The sequence below is a fragment of the Panthera tigris genome, chromosome C2 (assembly GCF_018350195.1).
Source record: "Panthera tigris isolate Pti1 chromosome C2, P.tigris_Pti1_mat1.1, whole genome shotgun sequence".
Taxonomy (NCBI): Eukaryota; Metazoa; Chordata; class Mammalia; order Carnivora; family Felidae; genus Panthera; species Panthera tigris.
This window is the reverse complement of record NC_056668.1, coordinates 40477976-40497145: the sequence shown is the minus strand read 5'-3', so window position 1 is coordinate 40497145 and position 19170 is coordinate 40477976. Positions and strand designations below refer to the sequence as shown.

General features: G+C 35.3%; 1 protein-coding gene across 8 annotated transcripts in view; it reads right to left on the bottom strand.

Moving 5' to 3' along the window:
- The window catches only part of LOC122230492 (casein kinase 2 subunit alpha' interacting protein), a 380723-nt gene that overhangs the window by 337082 nt on the left and 24471 nt on the right, over positions 1 to 19170 (bottom strand). Inside the window, exon 3 of one of the 8 annotated variants that reach the window (XR_006207475.1) lies at positions 10047 to 10296. The exons of the other annotated variants lie outside the window; for them this stretch is intronic. The gene's annotated coding sequence lies outside the window, so the exon portion shown is untranslated. Of the gene's footprint in view, positions 1 to 10046; positions 10297 to 19170 lie in introns of those variants that run through there. 8 annotated transcript variants of the gene reach the window in all.

Here is a 19170-nt window from a genome sequence, read left to right as displayed (position 1 = left end):
ATAGCTAAAACAATTTTGAAAGAGAAAAAGTTGGGGGGTGGCTGGGTGGCTCAGTCAGTTAAGCGGCCAACTTCAGCTTAGGTCATGATCTTGGGGCTCATTAGTTCAAGCCCCGCATTGGACTCTCTACTGTCAATGCAGAGCCTACTTCATATCCTCTGTCTCCTCTCTCTGCTACTCCCCGGCTTGTGCTCTCTCTCAAAAATAAACAATAAAAAAATAAGAAAAAAAGAAAAAGTTGGAAGACTTACATTACCTATAAGTGTATCTAGACTAACGGAAAAGAAGAGATAAATTTTTACAAAGATGCCAAAGTATTAAATGAGGAAAGATAGTATTTTTCAACAAATGTTGTTAAACAACTAGAAATCCATGGTGGAAAGGGAAGGAGGGTGGACTTTGACATTTCACATACTTCTCAAAAATCAACTTAAAATAGATAATAGACTTAAATATAAATGCTAATATTATAAACTTTTAAAAGAAAAATAGAAGAAATTTTTCATTATATTAGGATAAGCAAAGATGTCTTAGATATGAAACAAAAGGCAAACTATAAAAAGCTGATAAATTAGAATTTACAAAAATTTAAAACCTACTCTGCAGAAGATACCATTAAGAAAATGAAAAGACAACTAAGAGAAAATTGTGTGTGTGTGTGTGTGTGTTTTAGTATGTGCGTGTGTGAGCATAAGCATGTATGGCAAAGGACTCTTGTATCCATAACACATAAAGAACCATTACAACTCAATAATAAAAAAAAAAATGGGGGGCACCTGGATGGCTCAATCGGTTAAGTGCCCAACTTCACTCAGGTCATGATCTCCCAGTTCATGTGTTTGAGCCCCGTGTCAGGCTTTGTGTTGAAAGCTCAGAGCCTGGAGCCTGCTTCAGATTCTGTGTCTCCCTCTCTTTGCCCTTACTCACTCATGTTCTGTCCCTCTCTCTCAAAAATAAACATTAAAAAAAATTATTTTTAAATTTTAATCACTATATTATACATGTGAAACTAACATAACACTGTATTGTTAACTAACTGGAATTAAAATAAAAAGTTTTAAAAACCTTTTTTTAATTTTAAAAAATTTAAAAAATAAAAACTAAACAATAAAAAACTGGGCAAAAGACTTAAACAGAGCTTTCATAAAAGAAGGTATATGAATAGCCAGTAAATACGTAAGAAGATACTCAATATCATTAGCCAACACCACCAGCTACTAGTATGGCTAAAAGTTTCAAAATACTAAATATTATTGAGGATATGGATAAAATTAAACTTTTATAAATTTTTGGTAGTAATGTAAAATGGTACGTCCACTTTGGAACATAGTTTGGCAGTGTTTCTTATAAAGTAAACATACATATAAAGATAAACATACAATACCCAAGATAAATAAATGCCCGCACAAGTACTTACACTCAAATGTGCTACAGCACCTTTATTCATGGTAGCTCCAAATTGAACAAAACCGAAACTTACATCATGAGTGAATAGGTAAACAGATTTTGGTATATCCATACAAAAGAGTACTACTAATCTATAAAAAGGAATGAACTACCAATACATTAAAGGACGTGGATAAATCTCAAATGTTATATTGAATAAAAGAATTCGAATACAAACAGAGCACATATTCCAGGATTTCTTTTTTAGGAAGTTCTAAAAAAGGCAAAAGTCATGTATAGTGACAAATCTAGATTAGTTGTTAACTAGGGGAGTGAGTGGGTACATTGATAGCAAAGGGACACAGAACTTGTCTGGGTGAAGGACATATTCAATAACTTGAGTGTAGTGGTGGTAACATGGATGGGTACGTTTTTCAAACTCATCAAATTATACTTAACGAGGGTGAATTTCATGGATATGTAAATTATACTTCAACAAAATTAGTTGAAAAACTAAGTACTATGGGCTAAAAAATAAGTAAAAGATTACAAAGAAAAAATAATGCCTTAGCCAACACAACTGATACCACGTCTTATTTCAAAGTGAGTGAGAGTCCCACCTTCCTCAAGGAAATGAGAGGATTAGCAGTAATCATCTTATGTCCCTATTTTCTTTGGTAAACACCAAAAAAGAAGCCCCCCACAGTGTTTTATTCTCTCTCATATTTTTTTCCTTGATGATATTCTGTACTTCTTCCCCACCTAAAAATATTGGACCATTATTCCATGCAAAAACTTCAAGAGTAGTTCAGCTCACACATTCCTTGATTACCAATCTCCTATATATTGTTAAATTTCTCACTGAGTGTCCTCTACATCTCCTGACCTGACATGTCAGGACAATAACAGTAACTTTGTTATTCTCTGAGAACACCATATCCCTCATAATTTTGTCAAGTAAAGACCATACATTATCCCACACACCATATGCAATTAGACAGAGTTGTGTCAATGTGTCAGTGTCTTCCCTCCCCGTTCCCTCATACTACTTTCAGACTATTACCCTTGCTCGTTTGTGGCTTACATCATTTCAGTTCTTCAATCCTCAACCATCTGTAGTAGCTAGCAATTTCTTGGTCATTTTTACTTCTGTTTTAATAACTTTGGCACCCGGCTCAACATTGTTACTCTCTGGCCAAACTGTACTACTATTTTTGAATTCCACATTTTCAATATTACATCTGAAATTCTATTACATCTGAAATTACATCTGAATATTACTTCTGAAATAGCATTTTCCTCCATTTCATGTCAACCACACATTTCTATTACCACGGAATAAACCAAACCATCACATTAAACTACTTCAGAAATCTGTCTGACCACAATCTGCTAAAATTCTGTATATGTCACTGTGCTACTATAATTACACTTAAAAAAAAAATATTGCTGAGTCTCAAACCACTGTCTTTTCTATTATTGTATCTACCTATCCTGTCTATGTCTATCAAAATATTTATACTCCTCTCATCTATTTTGATTTTATCCTTGTTACCCACTATACTCTTACCTAAAATGTCTTTATCCATACATAAATGCCAAATACCTAACTCCAGATGAATCCACTATGCACGTTCTCCATGCTATAATCTAGGTGGAAAAACATCCATTACACAGGTTGATAGAAAAAAATTTAATATTCCTCAGTTGGGCTTTCAAAATTTCCCATGACTGTTAGTAATAGTGTTTACTTAAATTTCTTTCTTCCCCATGTACCTTAAGGACTTTAAACCTTCTCCAGTATGCTTGAAGATAAAACCCTTTATCTTTTCTCATATCCTCTACAGATATGTGAGAGATTTCTTCCAACTTCTACCACCAAAGATGTAATCCAATGTACAACAGACACATACTCCCCTTCTCCTAATTCAAAGGAAAAAAGCCCCTTCATCCTTTTCAAGGCCAATCCTCTTATTTATTCTCTAGATTCCAGTTTGTTCTTCTTTCTCTGAACCTTGTATGGTTAATCTGTCTCTCCACTCTCGTTTGTTTTTAACCTCCATCTCATCTGCTTTTAAGAATGCTCATATTGCCCCATCTTGAAAAATGTATAAGATAAAACAAAAGCATCTTTCCTTTGACCCACTAATCCAGCTAATATTCTATCTGCATTCCATCCAAACTGATAGGTATTGCCTGCACTTTTCTCCATTTCCACATTCCATTTTTAGCTTCTGGTCCATTCTAATCTGGTTTCAACATCCACAAATCCACTGAAACTGCTTTCATAAAAGTCACTGATGTCTTCTTTGCTCCAAAATAAAATCTATAGTGTTTGTTCCAACCTTGCTTAACTTTTTGGAAGAATTTGAACTGTTGGTTGATTCTTCTTTTTTGAACTCTCTCTCCTGAATTTTTCTGTCCCTGTAAGTCTCCTATTCTTTTTCTACTATTTCTCTGACTATTCCTCATTTTCCATTGTTTATTGTTCCTTTTCTGCCATTAAATTCCTCAAGATTTATCCTAAGCCTTCTCACTCAATACTCTAGCCCTGGGCTATCTTATTCCTTCCATTGGGCTTTAATTACTATTTTGGGGTATAGCAACAGCTATCTTGAGTCCAAAATTCTCTCCTGAATTCTGAACCACATATCCATCTGCCTACTTGACATTAACACATTCACAATTCACGATGGGAAGCAACATCTTCTACTGTTCCAGGCTGCCCTGCACCACCTTCTCCTTTCCTAGTGTTTTAAATGGCACCCCAATCTTCTCAGGCAATCCACCCAGCAATCTGGAACTTGTTTTTGGCTATTCTTTCTCTGTCACTTCTTCCCATATCCAAATAACTACAAATTCCTTTGATCACACATATTAAAAGATTTTTCGGTTTTATTCATTTTTCTCCATTTAAACTATCATGAAGCCACCATCATCTCTTGAATGAACTGCTACAATGGTCTCCTTGTTGATCCCACTGTAACCACCCTCAGTTCCCTTCCTCACCCTCACTACGTGATTCTAGAGTAACCTTTTTTTAAATGTGTATATGATCATGTTACTCTTGTTGTAAATCATCACAGTGTCTTCTCCTGGCTCTTATGGTACAACTGTAGGCCTCTAGCATGGCTTACAGAACTATACACAATTTCATCTTTTCTACTTCTACAACCTGATCTATGGAAGTCCCCCCTTACTGTTTATGCTCCAATGATGACGGATTTATTAGTTTCTTGAAAAACATCTTGCCTCTGACTCTTGGCCCTGCTATTCCCTGTGCCTAGGATACTCTTCTTCCCCATTCTTCACCTGGATATCTCCCACATAACCATATGGTCTTGTCAAATATAATTTTAATAACAACAACAACAAAACTATTCTAGCTTACATTTGACCTGCTATATAAGCCTTTATTTTTTAATGTTTATCTATTTTATTTTATTATTTGTTATTTATTATTATTATTTATTTATTTAATGTTTATTTATTGAGCAGGGAGGATCACAGAGAGGGAAAGAGAGAATCCCAAGCAGGCTCCACGCCGTCAGCCCAGAGCCCAATGCTTGGCTTGATCCCACAAACTGTGAGATCATAACCTAACCAGCTCATGATCTAGTCCCCCGTGATCTGGCATGTCCCTCCCTCCACCCTCATCTTTCCCTTCTCTGCTCCACCCATGCCAGCTTTCAAGCTGCTCCTCTAGACAGCCTGACAAGTTCCAGTCTTAAGGCCTTCACACTGCTGTTCCCACACCTTCCTCCCAATAAGCACTGCCCTCATTTTCTCATGTACATGCAGTTTTTAATCAAATGTTCCCTTTTTAGTACCAGAGGCCTTTCCTGAGCACCGTGTTTGAAACGGTGTCTTTACCCTGGTACTGCCAATTGCCACTTGTTCCTTTCCTTCTTTTTTTTTCCCGCCTCTGTGGAACACAAGTTACCATCTAATACACTCATACGATGTTTTTATTATATAACTCCGCACTAGAATGTAAGATGATGAGGGCAGAGTGTTTCAGTTTGTTTTTTATTTGTTTCACTGATGTATGCTCAGCTCCTAAAACACTGTAAGGGACACTAGAGATAATTAATAAATATCTGTTAAATGAATGAATCCTTCAATACTATTATTTGGTATTGAATTGGGCAGAAGGGAAAATAATCTTATATATACCCTGCATGGAAGACTCCTTCTATCACTAAACAAAACAACCTTAATTTGTCAGATATTCAGCTAACCAAAAATTAATAATGAAGACAACTTGACCAAATAGAAAATGTGTTTTGTCTCTATGAGGACATAAAGGTTTTCCAGAACAATAAAGGGCAATGAATAAGATAGCAACAAACTGAACAGCAAATCTTATATCTGGTTACTATTAATAAACCAACTTTTTCCGCTTCCTGATTTGGATGCATTTATATTCTCTATCGTAGTACTGAATTACAGACTTGCATTTATTAGATAATAAATTCTGTACATTTACACTTCCTGTAAAATAAAGGACCATTATTTTGACCTTTTTAATTGACTTAATCTGCCAAGATTCTGACCAAAGCCTGTAACATTTTGACACTACATTTTGCAAAAAGCTTTTATATATTGAAGCTTGATCAAATTGAATAATATATGTGCAGAGACTGGAAATATGTACTTTGCTCAATATACTCTAATTAACATAATTGGCCTAGCACCAAAATGACTAGAAGAGTTACATTTTTAAAAACAGATATTAAACAGACCACTCTTTCATGTAAGATACTAATAGTATGTGTGAGTTTGTGTGTGTGTGTGATTTAATCAGGAATTTATATGGGGAAAAAAAGTAATCAGCAGAGAAATAATGGGAATTGTTGGAGCCTAAAATAGGAATGGCAAAAGAGGAAGTCTAATAATACAACTGCCTTCAGGGGAGAAAAAAGGATAAGTACTGTGCTGAAATAAATAGGAAAGAGTTAATTAACCCAATCTTGAAAGGAGGATTTTAATAAGGCTTCTAGATTATCTCAAGGCTGTGCTATAGGTGGGAGAAAATGAAAAGAAATAAAATTTACATAGCAATATCATCCTATAGATGAAGTGTAGCAACAATGAGTTACACACAAAACTTCAATGAACTCTCATGAAAAATAAAAATGGTTTAAGAGATAATGGGAGTCAAGGGGGCTACCGCCAGTACCTACAGTGGGATGCAAACAGGTTAGCCTATAAATAGAAGTTTAGTAAAAAGCATGTGTATTCAGCCAATTATATTTAAAGGACAATAGTTGTTACAATGCTGACTTTTTTTAAAAAAAATTATGAAATTACTAGATTAAGAATAGAGTTTCCAATTTTCTTGCTCATTTTCATCTCCAAGTGACTTCTCACCTCTATTTATTGGTAGACAATTTTAGCCTCTGTTTCACTGTATTTCCATCCCAGATGTTCCATCCATCTCAGTGCTTGGCTTTATTATTGGTGATGTCATTATCCATGTGGATGACCAACCTAAGAACTGATGTCTATTCCTCATGTTTGACCCTTTTCTTTCCCCCCATATCAGCCACATAGTCACACAGCCAAACCCTGGACTTCATCATCACCAAAAACTACACCACATTAAACATCTTGTTCGCTGACTCCATTCCATTTACAATTGTACCCGCACTGCAACATCCAATAACTGACTATGCTCAAGCCAGCTTGAGCTACAGATTCCAACTACTCTTATTTTCTCAAGGATTTTACTCTATTAGTTGTATTCCCTTGTCTGCCGTACAAATTACTCTCCCTTTTTAACTATTCTCAGTCAACCCACCAATATGTTCTAGTAGCATACATATTTTAAAAACCAACTTTCTTGATCCCACATTCCCTTCCAGGTACCATACCATTTTCAACCATTTAAATAAGAAAATAATGAAATTTTAACAGCTTATTTAATGCGTTGTTCACTACTGCTATCTCCAGTTTCTTGTATTCTAATTACCCCTCAACCTCCTTCAATACTATTTCTAACTGTCCAACATGATACATAGTCTTCCTCTTAAGTCACGAAAGACCTGTACATACCCAAAATCAGTGCAATCTCTCTATTATATTCTAATTATGGCTCACAACACTGAAGATAGTTTCTCACTGCCTCTTTCTTAAACACCCCTCTCGTCTTGGCTTCTGTATCACTACACATTCTGGGTTTTCCTTCAGCCTCACCAATGCTGCTTTTTTCCTTTGATAACTATTCCTCCTGTGTCCAGCATGAAATTATTGGATTGCCTTGGGATACCACCTCGAATCACCTTTTCTCTTTCTCGCTTACTTTCTCCCAAGATAATGTTATAGCATGAAATAACCTTATGCTATTTCCAAATATGCATTTCCATCTAACACTCTCTCCAGTTCCAAACCCCTGTTGCTAACTGCCTAAATTCTAAATTCTTATACGTAACTGTCCATTTTGTATCTCCAACTCAGATGGCTTATGCTAGGCTTCTCCAATTTATCTCATCTCAAAAAAAAAAGAAGTTTTACTTTTTCTCAAAAACTCTTCCCCAATCTTTCGCATCTCAGAAATCAACATAGCATCTTATTTCCTTAGAAGCCTGGCTCCATTCTTTCATTTTCCCCACTGCCTTCATCCAATCTACCACCATGTCACTTTGATTCTACCTAATAAATATATCTCAATCTGTCCGTTTCTCTCCACTTCTATTGTCTCCATCCTAGTTAAGTCATCAGTATCTCCTCCACCTGAACAATTACTGTCTCACTATGATCTCCCTGCTTCCATTCTTATCCCACTATAGGCTACAAAATGATTTACTTTTAAAATGTAAATTGGATCATCTCATTTCCTTGTATGAAATGGTTCCAGGAGTTCCTATTGCTCTTTGAGGGGGAAAAATGACTCTTGTCATATTAGCTTTATCTCATAATATATCACCCTATCCCTCTATGACATCTCAGTATGCAATAGCCACACGGGCTTTCTCTGCTTTCCTCATTCTTGCCAAGTTATTTCCAGCCTCTGAGTGTTTTACTTACTAATCCCATGGCTTGCAATTCTCTTCCCCTGGCTCTTGACCTAGCTATTCTTTTTTTTTAAACTTCAGGTCTCAGTGAAAGATTGAGAGAGAAAGAGAGAGAGAGAGGCAGAAAGAGGAAAGAAAGAAAGAAAGAAAGAAAGAAAGAAAGAAAGAAAGAAAGAAAGACAGAAAGAAAGAAAAAAAGAAAGAAAGAAAGAAAGAAAGAAAGAAAGAAAGAAAGAAAGAAAGGGAGGGAGGAGGAAGGGAATGAAAAAGAAAAAAATTCCCTCAACACCCAATCAAAAATGGACCCTATTTCCAGTGACTTTAATTAAATATACTATTTCCATCTTACTATTTTTTTCACAATCTGTAATTACTTATTCTATGTATTTGTTTCCTGTTTTGTTGTCCATCTCAGGTTACGAGAATGTAATTTTTGTAAGGATGGGATTTTAACTATCTTACCCATTGTAGTATTCCCATTCTGGAAAAGAGCACAAAATACCTCCTTGGTAAGTATTTCTGAACAAAATCAAGTAATGAATGAATATGAGCGATTACATAAAGGCTAATTTGGGAACTTTTTTTTCTATTTCTACACCAATACCTACAGTGTAAAAAACAAAGTTGTAGCATGAAAAGAAACATGTTTCCATGGTCTGTTCAAAATGATGAATAACTCCCCGGATAAAGCCTATGACTAAGAAAGCACAAGAAATACCAGTTAGGCCATATGCTGGTGAGTAAACAGTAAAGTGGCTCCCTGAATGTCCATCTGGAAAGGGAGCAAACAATAATGGAGAATTAACTGTGTACCAAACATTGTGCTGAGTAGCTTTTCTATATCACCCCCTTTAGTACAACACTCTGAAGTTTACATTGTCATCACCACTTTACAGATAAAAATTCTGACCTCAGAAATATAAGAATTTATCTAACATTTCATAAATAGTGAATGATGGAATGATGGATCTCAGATTAGAGATGATGTCTGCCCAGTTCCAAAGCCTATATTCCTTCTACAATAACACATAACCTCTTTTGCTCTCTATTTCGATAAATTTAGAAGTTAGTATCCTCTGGGGGCACTGGAGTGGCTCAGTCAGTTAGGCATCCAACCTTGATTTCAGCTCAGGTCATGATCTAACAGTCTTGAGATCAAGCCCCATGTCAGTCTCCATGCTGGGCATAGAGTCTGCTTAAGATTTTCTCTTTCCCTCTGCCCCTCCCCCACCTGTCTATGCATGTGCTGTCACCCTTTCACGCGCGCTTTCTCTCAAATAAATAAACAAACAAACAAACAAACAAATAAATAAATAAATAAACAAACAAGTGTCCTCTGAATCTAAGAATAAAGGTATAGGCCCAAAAGAGACTTATAGGAACCCTCTTTTTAATCTTCTGAGAGGAGCAAAGGGGGGCGAAGAAACACTTGAGACTAATTTTTGGTCCACAAAGGTAAGCTGTCTTGCAGTGGCACTAAGTTATTTAATGGGAAGTGTCAGAGTCGAAACTGGTTTCTAGACCTAATCCGGTGCTCTAAGGCAAATAACTCAGTAATATAAACTAGAAATACATAGCTAAAGAATAATGTAAAAATGCAAGATTAGGTTTTATTGGGCACAAGTGAACCAAATCAGCCATAGAATCTATTAGTGAAAAAATAAATAAATAACTGATATCAGACCTCTTGGCTATGAGCCTTCAAAAGCCAGAATTGCTTTAATCTTGGGGACAAAGATGCTCAGAGCATTGATGAATCCATGAGCTGTTTCTCCCGAGTCTTCCATCTCTGGGTCTTCACAGCTGAGCCCAATACCTCTCCTAACCAGCTATGCATTCAGACTCATTCAGGAATATTTTATCCATGAACAGCCTAAGAAGTTTCTAAAGGTTTCTGCAAGATAGAAGTCACAACGGCAGAAAGGGCAGTAAAAATAAATAAATAAATTTTTAAAAAGAATCTTGATAGGAAATACGAGAACTGTTTTAGACATATATTTTTGTAAATGTATTTTTCAGAGTAACATATTTTTTACTGTTTTTAAATGTTTATTTAGTTTTGAAAGAGAGCGAGAGAACACAAGCATGGGAGGAGCAGAGAGAGGGAGACCCAGAATCCGAAGCCGGCTCCAGGCTCTGAGCTGTCACCACAGAGGCCAACGCGGGACTCAAACTCACAAACCGTGAGAACATGACCTGAGCTGAAGTCGGACGCTTAACTGACTGAGCCACCCAGGCGCCCCAGAGTGATATGTTTTGATTACACATTCAGAAGTGCCATAATATTCTCAGTGCTCAGGGTCTCTAGGAGACTTATTGAAGCCCAATATATTGGCAGCTTCTGACTAGCCATCCCCAATCTGGTAGGGCTATAATAGTATCATCCTTCTGTATTTCTCTATTGCGAATTCATGGGAATCAAGTTACCCTTCAATTTTCCCTGACTACAAAGGATTGTACCAAGGATCGATTCCAATCTCAAAGGCAACCATCTTTCATGTAAGAAGCTAACTCTGATATTGCTTAGCACAAGAACCATATTCAGTAGAAATGTGTAATACTGAATAGTGACTGACTAAACAATTTAGATCGTCTCTCCTGAATGTTTGAATGAAAGGGATACAAACCGAGTCCCCATTTGGTAGGAAAACTGCGGGAAGAAGCAGATGGAAGGAAAAACAAAGAGGACAAGAATAAAGGACCTGTGACCACTTTTCTCAGAATGGGTGGAACAGGCATTCACAGTTCATCCTTGGCTAGTACATGTTATCTTTTTATTTCTAATTAATTGAATAATATTACTTCTATCATTATATCTGAGCTGTTATAGAGTACCATGTATAATTGAATCTCCTTTTACTTTTATAACTCGTTTGAGTCCCTATATACCTTATCAGAAGGAAGTCCGATTTCTTCCAACTATGACCCACTCTTGCCCAGGAACGCTAAGGGCTAAACCCAAAGAATGAAAGTCAGCCCTACACTGCAGTCAGGTTTATAGGGAGATCACATTTGATCCTTCCATTACTGCCATGGCCACTCATTTTTTAAATTGTGCTACTGCTCAAGTTTTCTTTTTCATCTTATGGATGCTTACTCTCTGCCAATACAGCCACAGAGGGTCTCTGTGCCAGAGTCTGCCAGAGTCTGCCAGACTCTGAAGATACACCTCTCTTAAGAACAACTCACATATTCTAGCAATTGTTCCACACAGCCTAGGCTGAGCTTGTGAGACACTTCCTGCCCCAGCTCCATGTTGTATCCTAACCAGGGAAACCTCACCTCTCCGAAAACAACAAAAATGTTAGTTCATCGTATACCATCTAAAGAACCAGCTCATACTACTCTTTTCCTATAGGAAATTTTATTTCAGGGATCCCCTTGTCCCTCCCCCTTCCCCCCACCACTAGATCTTGGCCAGGGCCATTCTGATCCATTCAATGTGGTGTCCTATACTAGGAGTTCCAAATAAGATTATTTAGAATATTAGTTGACTTCTTCCTTACCAGAAGGCCTCAGGTCTTCACTTACAAACAGGTATGCCTTTCCTTCAAGGAACATCCTTCCTGACCAAGGAAATTTGAGAGCGGTAGCCTTGATAAACAACATTTCGGCCACATCCTAACTTGGTAGTGGCTGGATCCTAGCCCTACCTTGGCACACTTGCAGCACCACTGAGGTGTCTTTCTGTTTTTAAGGCTTTTTGTCTCCACCTGAACAAGCAAGAGCCTGTCATTTCAAGTATCTTCTTCCATGGGGAACCTATTTAATCTCTACTTTGACTGACACCCTGTTTACACATCAATAAAGGAGATACTTTAAGCCCAAACTTTCTAATATCTAAGCTCCTTGGCAGGAATAAATTAAACACTACCAGGAAGACATTAATTCTTAATAGCTCAACATGTGAAAGGAATAAAAATAAATCCGTGAATTCTTTGCCTTCTAAAAACTTTAGATAGTCAGTCTATACCATTCATTTTCTTTTCGTAGCATAGCTCTTATTTATTTTTCTTCTATTTCTTATAGTTATTATGTTCCTTTCTTGCCTTAATTCTGAATCTATTTTAGAAGTATTAACCTCTTCACTCCCTTTTACATGAGCATTGCGTCAACAAAAATATAACTTGATAGCCTTATTTTTTAAGCAATGCTATTAAGAAATAGTCAATATTCTTCTAAAGTGGGTTTAGAATTTTTACTAGTGCTATTTAGTTTTCTAAATAGTGCTATTGTCCCTAATGATCTTAATAAGTGATATACAAATCAAATGCAATACTTAAGAAAGACTTAACATGCAGTTCGATGCCCTTGCTACCAGACTCTTTTTGTAAGCTACTAGTATTATTGACATAATAGAATATTCTTTTCGGCTAATTCTTTTGTCTCTTACAACATTGCAAACATTTTCTTTTTAGCATTACTAATTTAGTTGCCTTAACCTACTGTTTAATCTAAATACAATTGTTTACATTTTTTAAGTTGAAAATTATTTTTGCTTTCCTTTTTAAATACATTTTTCTAATCTCCCATTTATTTGTACTGTTTTCTCCCAATAAATATTAACATCACCTATAACATTTTTAATAATTTCAGTAGCAGTTTCAAAAGCATATGTTTTTAAAATCCCTTTCACAAATTTATATCCTAAAAATATACTAATACATTTTAGTTTCATTTAAATGCTTTACAGACTAAAAGGAAATACTACAAATTTAATGTCTAAATAGTAGCTATAATAGCTGAGTACCTAACATTAGGTTGGATAATAAGAATCACTACTGAATATTAGATACCTACATGAGATAACCTTGGCATGCTAAAATAAAAAATAAAAATTAATAAGCCTCCCTAGAAAATAAAAAATCATAGTCTACATTTCTATCAATAACAACAAATACAACTAGATGCTGAGGAACTTTTTAATATGTACACACACACACACATACACACACACTTTCAAATGTTATTACTGTCAGCCTAACGATGCCAGGGACTGCCCTCATAAATTTAGGGACAATAATGAAGGTAATCTCAAATCTAACCCTTTTTCCCTATTCTCTTTGAACTGAGTTTACACACTATCATTTGTATGTTTCAATCACTATTAATTTACAGGACTGAAGGGGTGGGGGAAGACCTGACGGTGAACTTGAAGATGATCCAAATAATGCAAACACTACAAAGAAAAGTTTATCTGTCAATTTGAAAGAACTTTAAAGACATTGTGATATGAAGTCGAATTATCACTACTATTAATTGCACAGGCATATTAAAAGGACCCCAGCAAGTGACCTCCTCTAAAGCAGAGAATGTATGTAGAAAATATGTCTTAATCTTCTATTCTACACTTAGATAAATGTCAAGTATATCTACCACCTCAATTAACCATCAGAAAAGAGCTGTCAAAATCTAATTCTTTTTTTGACAAGGCGTTTATTCTGAAACCAGCAGAGGGAGAAGCAGGCACTTGCATTAGAAAGAGATGAGTGTCACAGGGGTCTGAGCCACATGGGGAGCTTTCCATGTGCAAAAGGCTGATTAGAACCATGGTGAATCTAGGTGGACATGTTCCAGGGTTTGTTGACTGAGCTATAGTAAATCTGGGGCTTTGCAGTCTAGTTGACCTTGAAATTGAGCTTGTTAACAAAATAGATGTTTTCATTTCTAGCAATGTCAGGCAAAAATAAGGATGAACTGATTGAATGAAAGCACTTTACATTAAAGAATCAAATAAGCAGTTGCAAAGATGAAGGCCAGTTGTTTATTATAAGCATTTATTTTACCTCTGTTATCTTGAAAAACTTAAATTATGAAACAGCTTTTGATAATCACTAATACTAACACAATTAAACAAAGTTAACAGATGGTCATCCATTCATTTAGTGACATAACAGCTATTTATTGTGTTCTTTTACATACAAAGGAATGTGCTAGATGCATTAGAATACACACACAAAAATAAAATGCAGATTCTTCCTTCCAGGAAACTATAAACAATACGATAATACAGTTACATGCTACAGTAACATAAATTTTTTAAATATGTTGGTCATTCAGCAATACCAATGTATTGAATTGGCAATTTAGAGCTGTACTATCTACTACAGAAGCCATTAGCCATCTGTGGCTTTTTAAATTTAAATTTAAATTACTTAAAATTAAATAAAACTAAAAACTTAATTCCTCAGTCTCACTAGCCACATTTCAAGTGCTCAATAACCATATGTGGTTATGGTTACTGTATTGAAAGTATATTTCCATCATTGTGAAGAGGCTGATTGGAGAGCACTGGTTTAGAATACAGAAATATCCTATCCAGCTTCAGGAATCGATTTAAACCACTTGAGTCTTCACAAGTGGAAAGAATGGACAAAATTTTGACATTCAGGGGAGGCTGCTTGACAGAAGAACATGCAACTCTTGATCTTGAGGTCTTGAGTTTGAGTCCCATATTAGATGTAGAGATTACTAAAAAAATATTAATAAGCTTTAAAAAACATTCAAAATTTCACTTAATAGAGAATTAAAGATAAGGAAATAGCATGAACACAAGTCAAAAAACCAGAAGTAGTGGATATATATAGGGAGGAAGAATTGCATTTATTCATGTACTTATTTTTACCTGTGGAAGAATAAAGGGTAGAAATGGGAAATATATATGCTTAAAGTAGAATTGTCATCATTAAGTAATCTGAGTGGCAGGGGTGCCTGGATGGCTCAGTCCAGTTGAGCGTCTGACTTCAGCTCAGATCAAGATCTCACAGTTCACGTGTTCGAGCCCCATGTCAGGCCCTGCCTGCTTCAGATTCTGTGTCTCTCTCTCTCTCTCTGCCCTTCCCCACTCACACTCTGTCTCTATCTCTCAAAAATAAAATAAAAAAATAAAAAAATATTTTTTTAATCTGAGTGGCAAAAAATTTGCATAATAGCATAATGATTTCAACTTTGCTTTACAGATAGATATGTTCTAAAGTATGGCATGCAATATGATTTTAAGTGGTACCATTGATGGCATTTTTTATTTTAACAACTTTATATGTATTTTATGAGTATGTGAAAAAATTTATTAGCACATTAAATATGTTATATCACTCATAATATTAAGACAAGAGTGAATTCTTTTCAATTAAAATACTAAATTGAATCAAATTCACAGATGGTCACTGTGTAGATAATGAAGAATCTTCAAGTTTTATTGCATACTGTGCTAGCTAAAACCATCGGATTCTGCTTTAACACTCTGTGACCATGGGCATATTACTTTTTCCTGTGCTTCATGAAGTCTCCTCTTCTGAAGAAAGATATTATTAAGAGTGGAGATATTAAGAGTATCTGTGTTACAATATTTGTGTAGGGGCTAACTGAAAAGCATTTAAAGGAGTGCCTAGAAAGTAGTAAGCACTTAATAAGTGTTTGCTAATATTACTATTAATAGTGAAATTTCAACATTATTAGATCTGTGTTTTAAGAAAGTTAATCCATCAGCAAACTACAACATGGATGAGAGGAGACAATCTGGAGATAACAAAATACAGATTCGATCATTCAAAGGTCAAAGGAAGTGCTGTGCCTGAACAGAGTAGCAGCAATGAAAAGGTACAGGAGAGAAATTTATAGATATAACAGAGCTAGAATAAACAGGACTTGATAAGTAATTTAATAGGAAGATGAAGGAAAGAGAGAGGTCAAAGGAAATGCCAAAATTCCAAAGTCTAGGTAAAGGGGCACCAGTATATAGTGAGAAGCAGATGTTTGGGAAGAATGATGATAGGTTTCATTTCAGAAATATTGACTTTGAGGTTATGGCAAGAACTTCAGGTTGAAGTATCCAAAAAATCAGTGCAAATAAGGATCTGGATCTCCACAAAAACTCAAACTGCAGGTTTATAACCATCAGCACACTGTTAATTATTAAAACCATGACACAAAATGAGGTTGCCAGTGGAAAGAGGGTGGAGGAAAGGATCTCTAAAGAACATCTTTTCTTTTCAGGTTAAATGAGGAAACTAAGACAATGACTGAGATGGAGATAGAGAATTCAGAGATGTGGATGAAAACCAAAGTACAAAGAGTTACATAAAGGAAAGGAGAAATAAAAGTATTAAGTGCTGTATACTGGTTGAGGATGGGGAATTGAGAGAGCTTATTGACTAGGAATTATTGATAAACTTAGAATAAAAACCTTGGTATAGGTCAGAATCAGTACTTGACCTTGATGTTAGGGTCAAATATTTGATAGTCTTTCAATAAGTTTAGCCACAAAAGCAATAAGGGAAAGTATGTTAGCTTGAGAAAATGTAAGAACAAGGTAAAGTCCTTGCTTTTGTTTTGAGTATATCAGTATGCTGAAAAAAGTCATGAACATAAAGGGTGACTGAAAATGAAAACAGAGAATGCAATTCAAAGAGCTAGCACCTGGAGATAGTGAGATAGTGGATCAAGAAAACATCAAAAAAGCTCAGTCTTGGAGAAGGTGAAGAAACTTCTCATTGGGAAAAACAAAATACATGAAGATAGGTAAGAATCTATGCAAAGTCAAACTGAAATTAGTCATTTTATGTAACTAAGATCAAAAGTCCTCAATATTCAGTCACGTATTCAAAAACATGTGTACTGAGCACCTATCATGTGCCAGATAGATGCTGTTCTTGAAACTGGTGATACAGAAATCAACAACACAGGTAGTAACCTAAACTTATTGAATTAATATATTCTAGAGTGAGAAGAAATACAATGTAAAATAAAAGAAGGCTGAAGTCACATCCTGGAGAACACAAATATTTATAAATGGAGGAAAATAAGAAAAAAAAAGGAAATAAAATGCCAATCAATAATAAAAAATTTTAAATAGTGAAATAGTTGTGAAGAAAATTAAATGAGACAATGGGATATAGAGTAATAGAGTAGCTTTTTGGTCAGCAAGGGAAGAGAGGGAGGCCTCTCTGAGGATAACATGGCTAAATTCTGAATGTGATCAAACCTACTACATGAGGAGACCAGTAGAAGGAATGCTCCAGGAAGAGGAAATAGCTAATATAAAGACCCACAATGGGAATGATTTTAGCCTAGAGAGACAGGAAGAGCAAAGGGTGGCCATTGCATAGTCAAAGTGAAGAAAAAGGCACGGTGTCTTGAGTGAATATGGATGTCAAGAGTAATTTTTGAGTGTGAAATAGAATTTGGGAAGAAATATAAATAAATGAAGAACACTGGATAGAGTCACACTATTTGCGGTCTTCTTTTGCTCACATCTGCTTCTAAAAGACTAGTGAACCTTAGCAATCTGTTCATAAGAATCTCTACACTTCCATCTACACTCATTGTCTAGATGATCTCATCCAGTTCCTTAACGAAATTTTCTAAATGCTGATGATTCCCAAATCTATGCCTTCATCCAGGATCTCTCCACTGAACACAAGATGGTTCTATCAATTGTTCACTTGAGAACTCAGAAGCATCTCTAACGCAACACATACAAACAAGAATTCTTTGTTATACCCTCACCCTCAAATACACTTCTTTCGCCTATCCCCTATTATAGTTAATAGCTCTCTCGTCCACTTAATTGCTTGGGACAAAGACTAAGAGGGCACATTGATTGTTCTTTCATATCCCACATCTGTCAAAACTCAGTAAGTTCTACCTTGTACCTCTCTGTTACAAAATATAAACCACTCTCACCAAGGCTACTGCTACAAGTCAAATTTAATTCATCATCAATTGTGCACTATTTAAACAAACTCTTACCAGTCTCCCTGTTTTAACTCTTGCTCCTCATTCTCCAGCAAGCAACATATACGGTAGTCATTTTCTAAAAGAATCTGTATAAGACTGGTATTATGTATGTCTCTAAATACTTGATAGAATTTGCCAGAGAAGCCATAAGGGCCTAAAATTCCTTAATGGAAAGATTTTAAATCACAAAGTTCAGTGATCTATATTTATTGATATGAGGCTATTCAGGTTTCCTATTTTATCTTGAATCTTTTTTGGAATTTTTGGAATTTTTGTCTCTCAAGAATTTGTCCATTTCATTAAATTTGTAAAATTCATTTGCATTAAGTTGTTTATAATAGTCTCATCTTTTTTTTTTTTTTAAGTATGCTTCACACCCAGTGCAGAGCCCAACACAGAGCTTGAACTCATGACTCTGAGATCAAGACCTAAGCTGAGATCAAGAGTCAAATGCCAAACTGACTGAGACACCCAGGCACCCTCATTTTTTATTCTTGATATCAGCAATCTGTGTTTTCTAATTTTTGCTTGATTAGCTGAACTAGATATCAAATTTTCTCTCGTTTCAAAAATTTAACTTTTGGATTCATCACATTTCTCTATTTCATTCATTTTATCTCTATTTCACTCATTTTATTTCTATTTTCTATTTCCATTTTACTTTTTATTTTGATTTCTAAGTGTAATTTCCACTCTTACATTTACTACTTCCTTCGTTTTACTTACATTAGATGTAATTTCCTCTTCTGTTTTTGAGCCTCTTAAGGTGGAAACTCAATTAACTCTCATCCTGTCTTCTTTTGTAAGAAAAACATTTACTATTACATTTCCCTTCAAGCACCACTTTAGCTGCATCCCACAAATTCTGATATGTTGTATTTTAAATTTTATGCAGTTCAAGATATTTTCTCATTTCCTTTTATTTCTTTTTTAACTCATGGGTTCTTTAGAGATATATTATTTAATTTCCAAATATACGAGGATTTTCCAGACACCTTTAATATTGATTTCTAATTTAGTTATATTATGG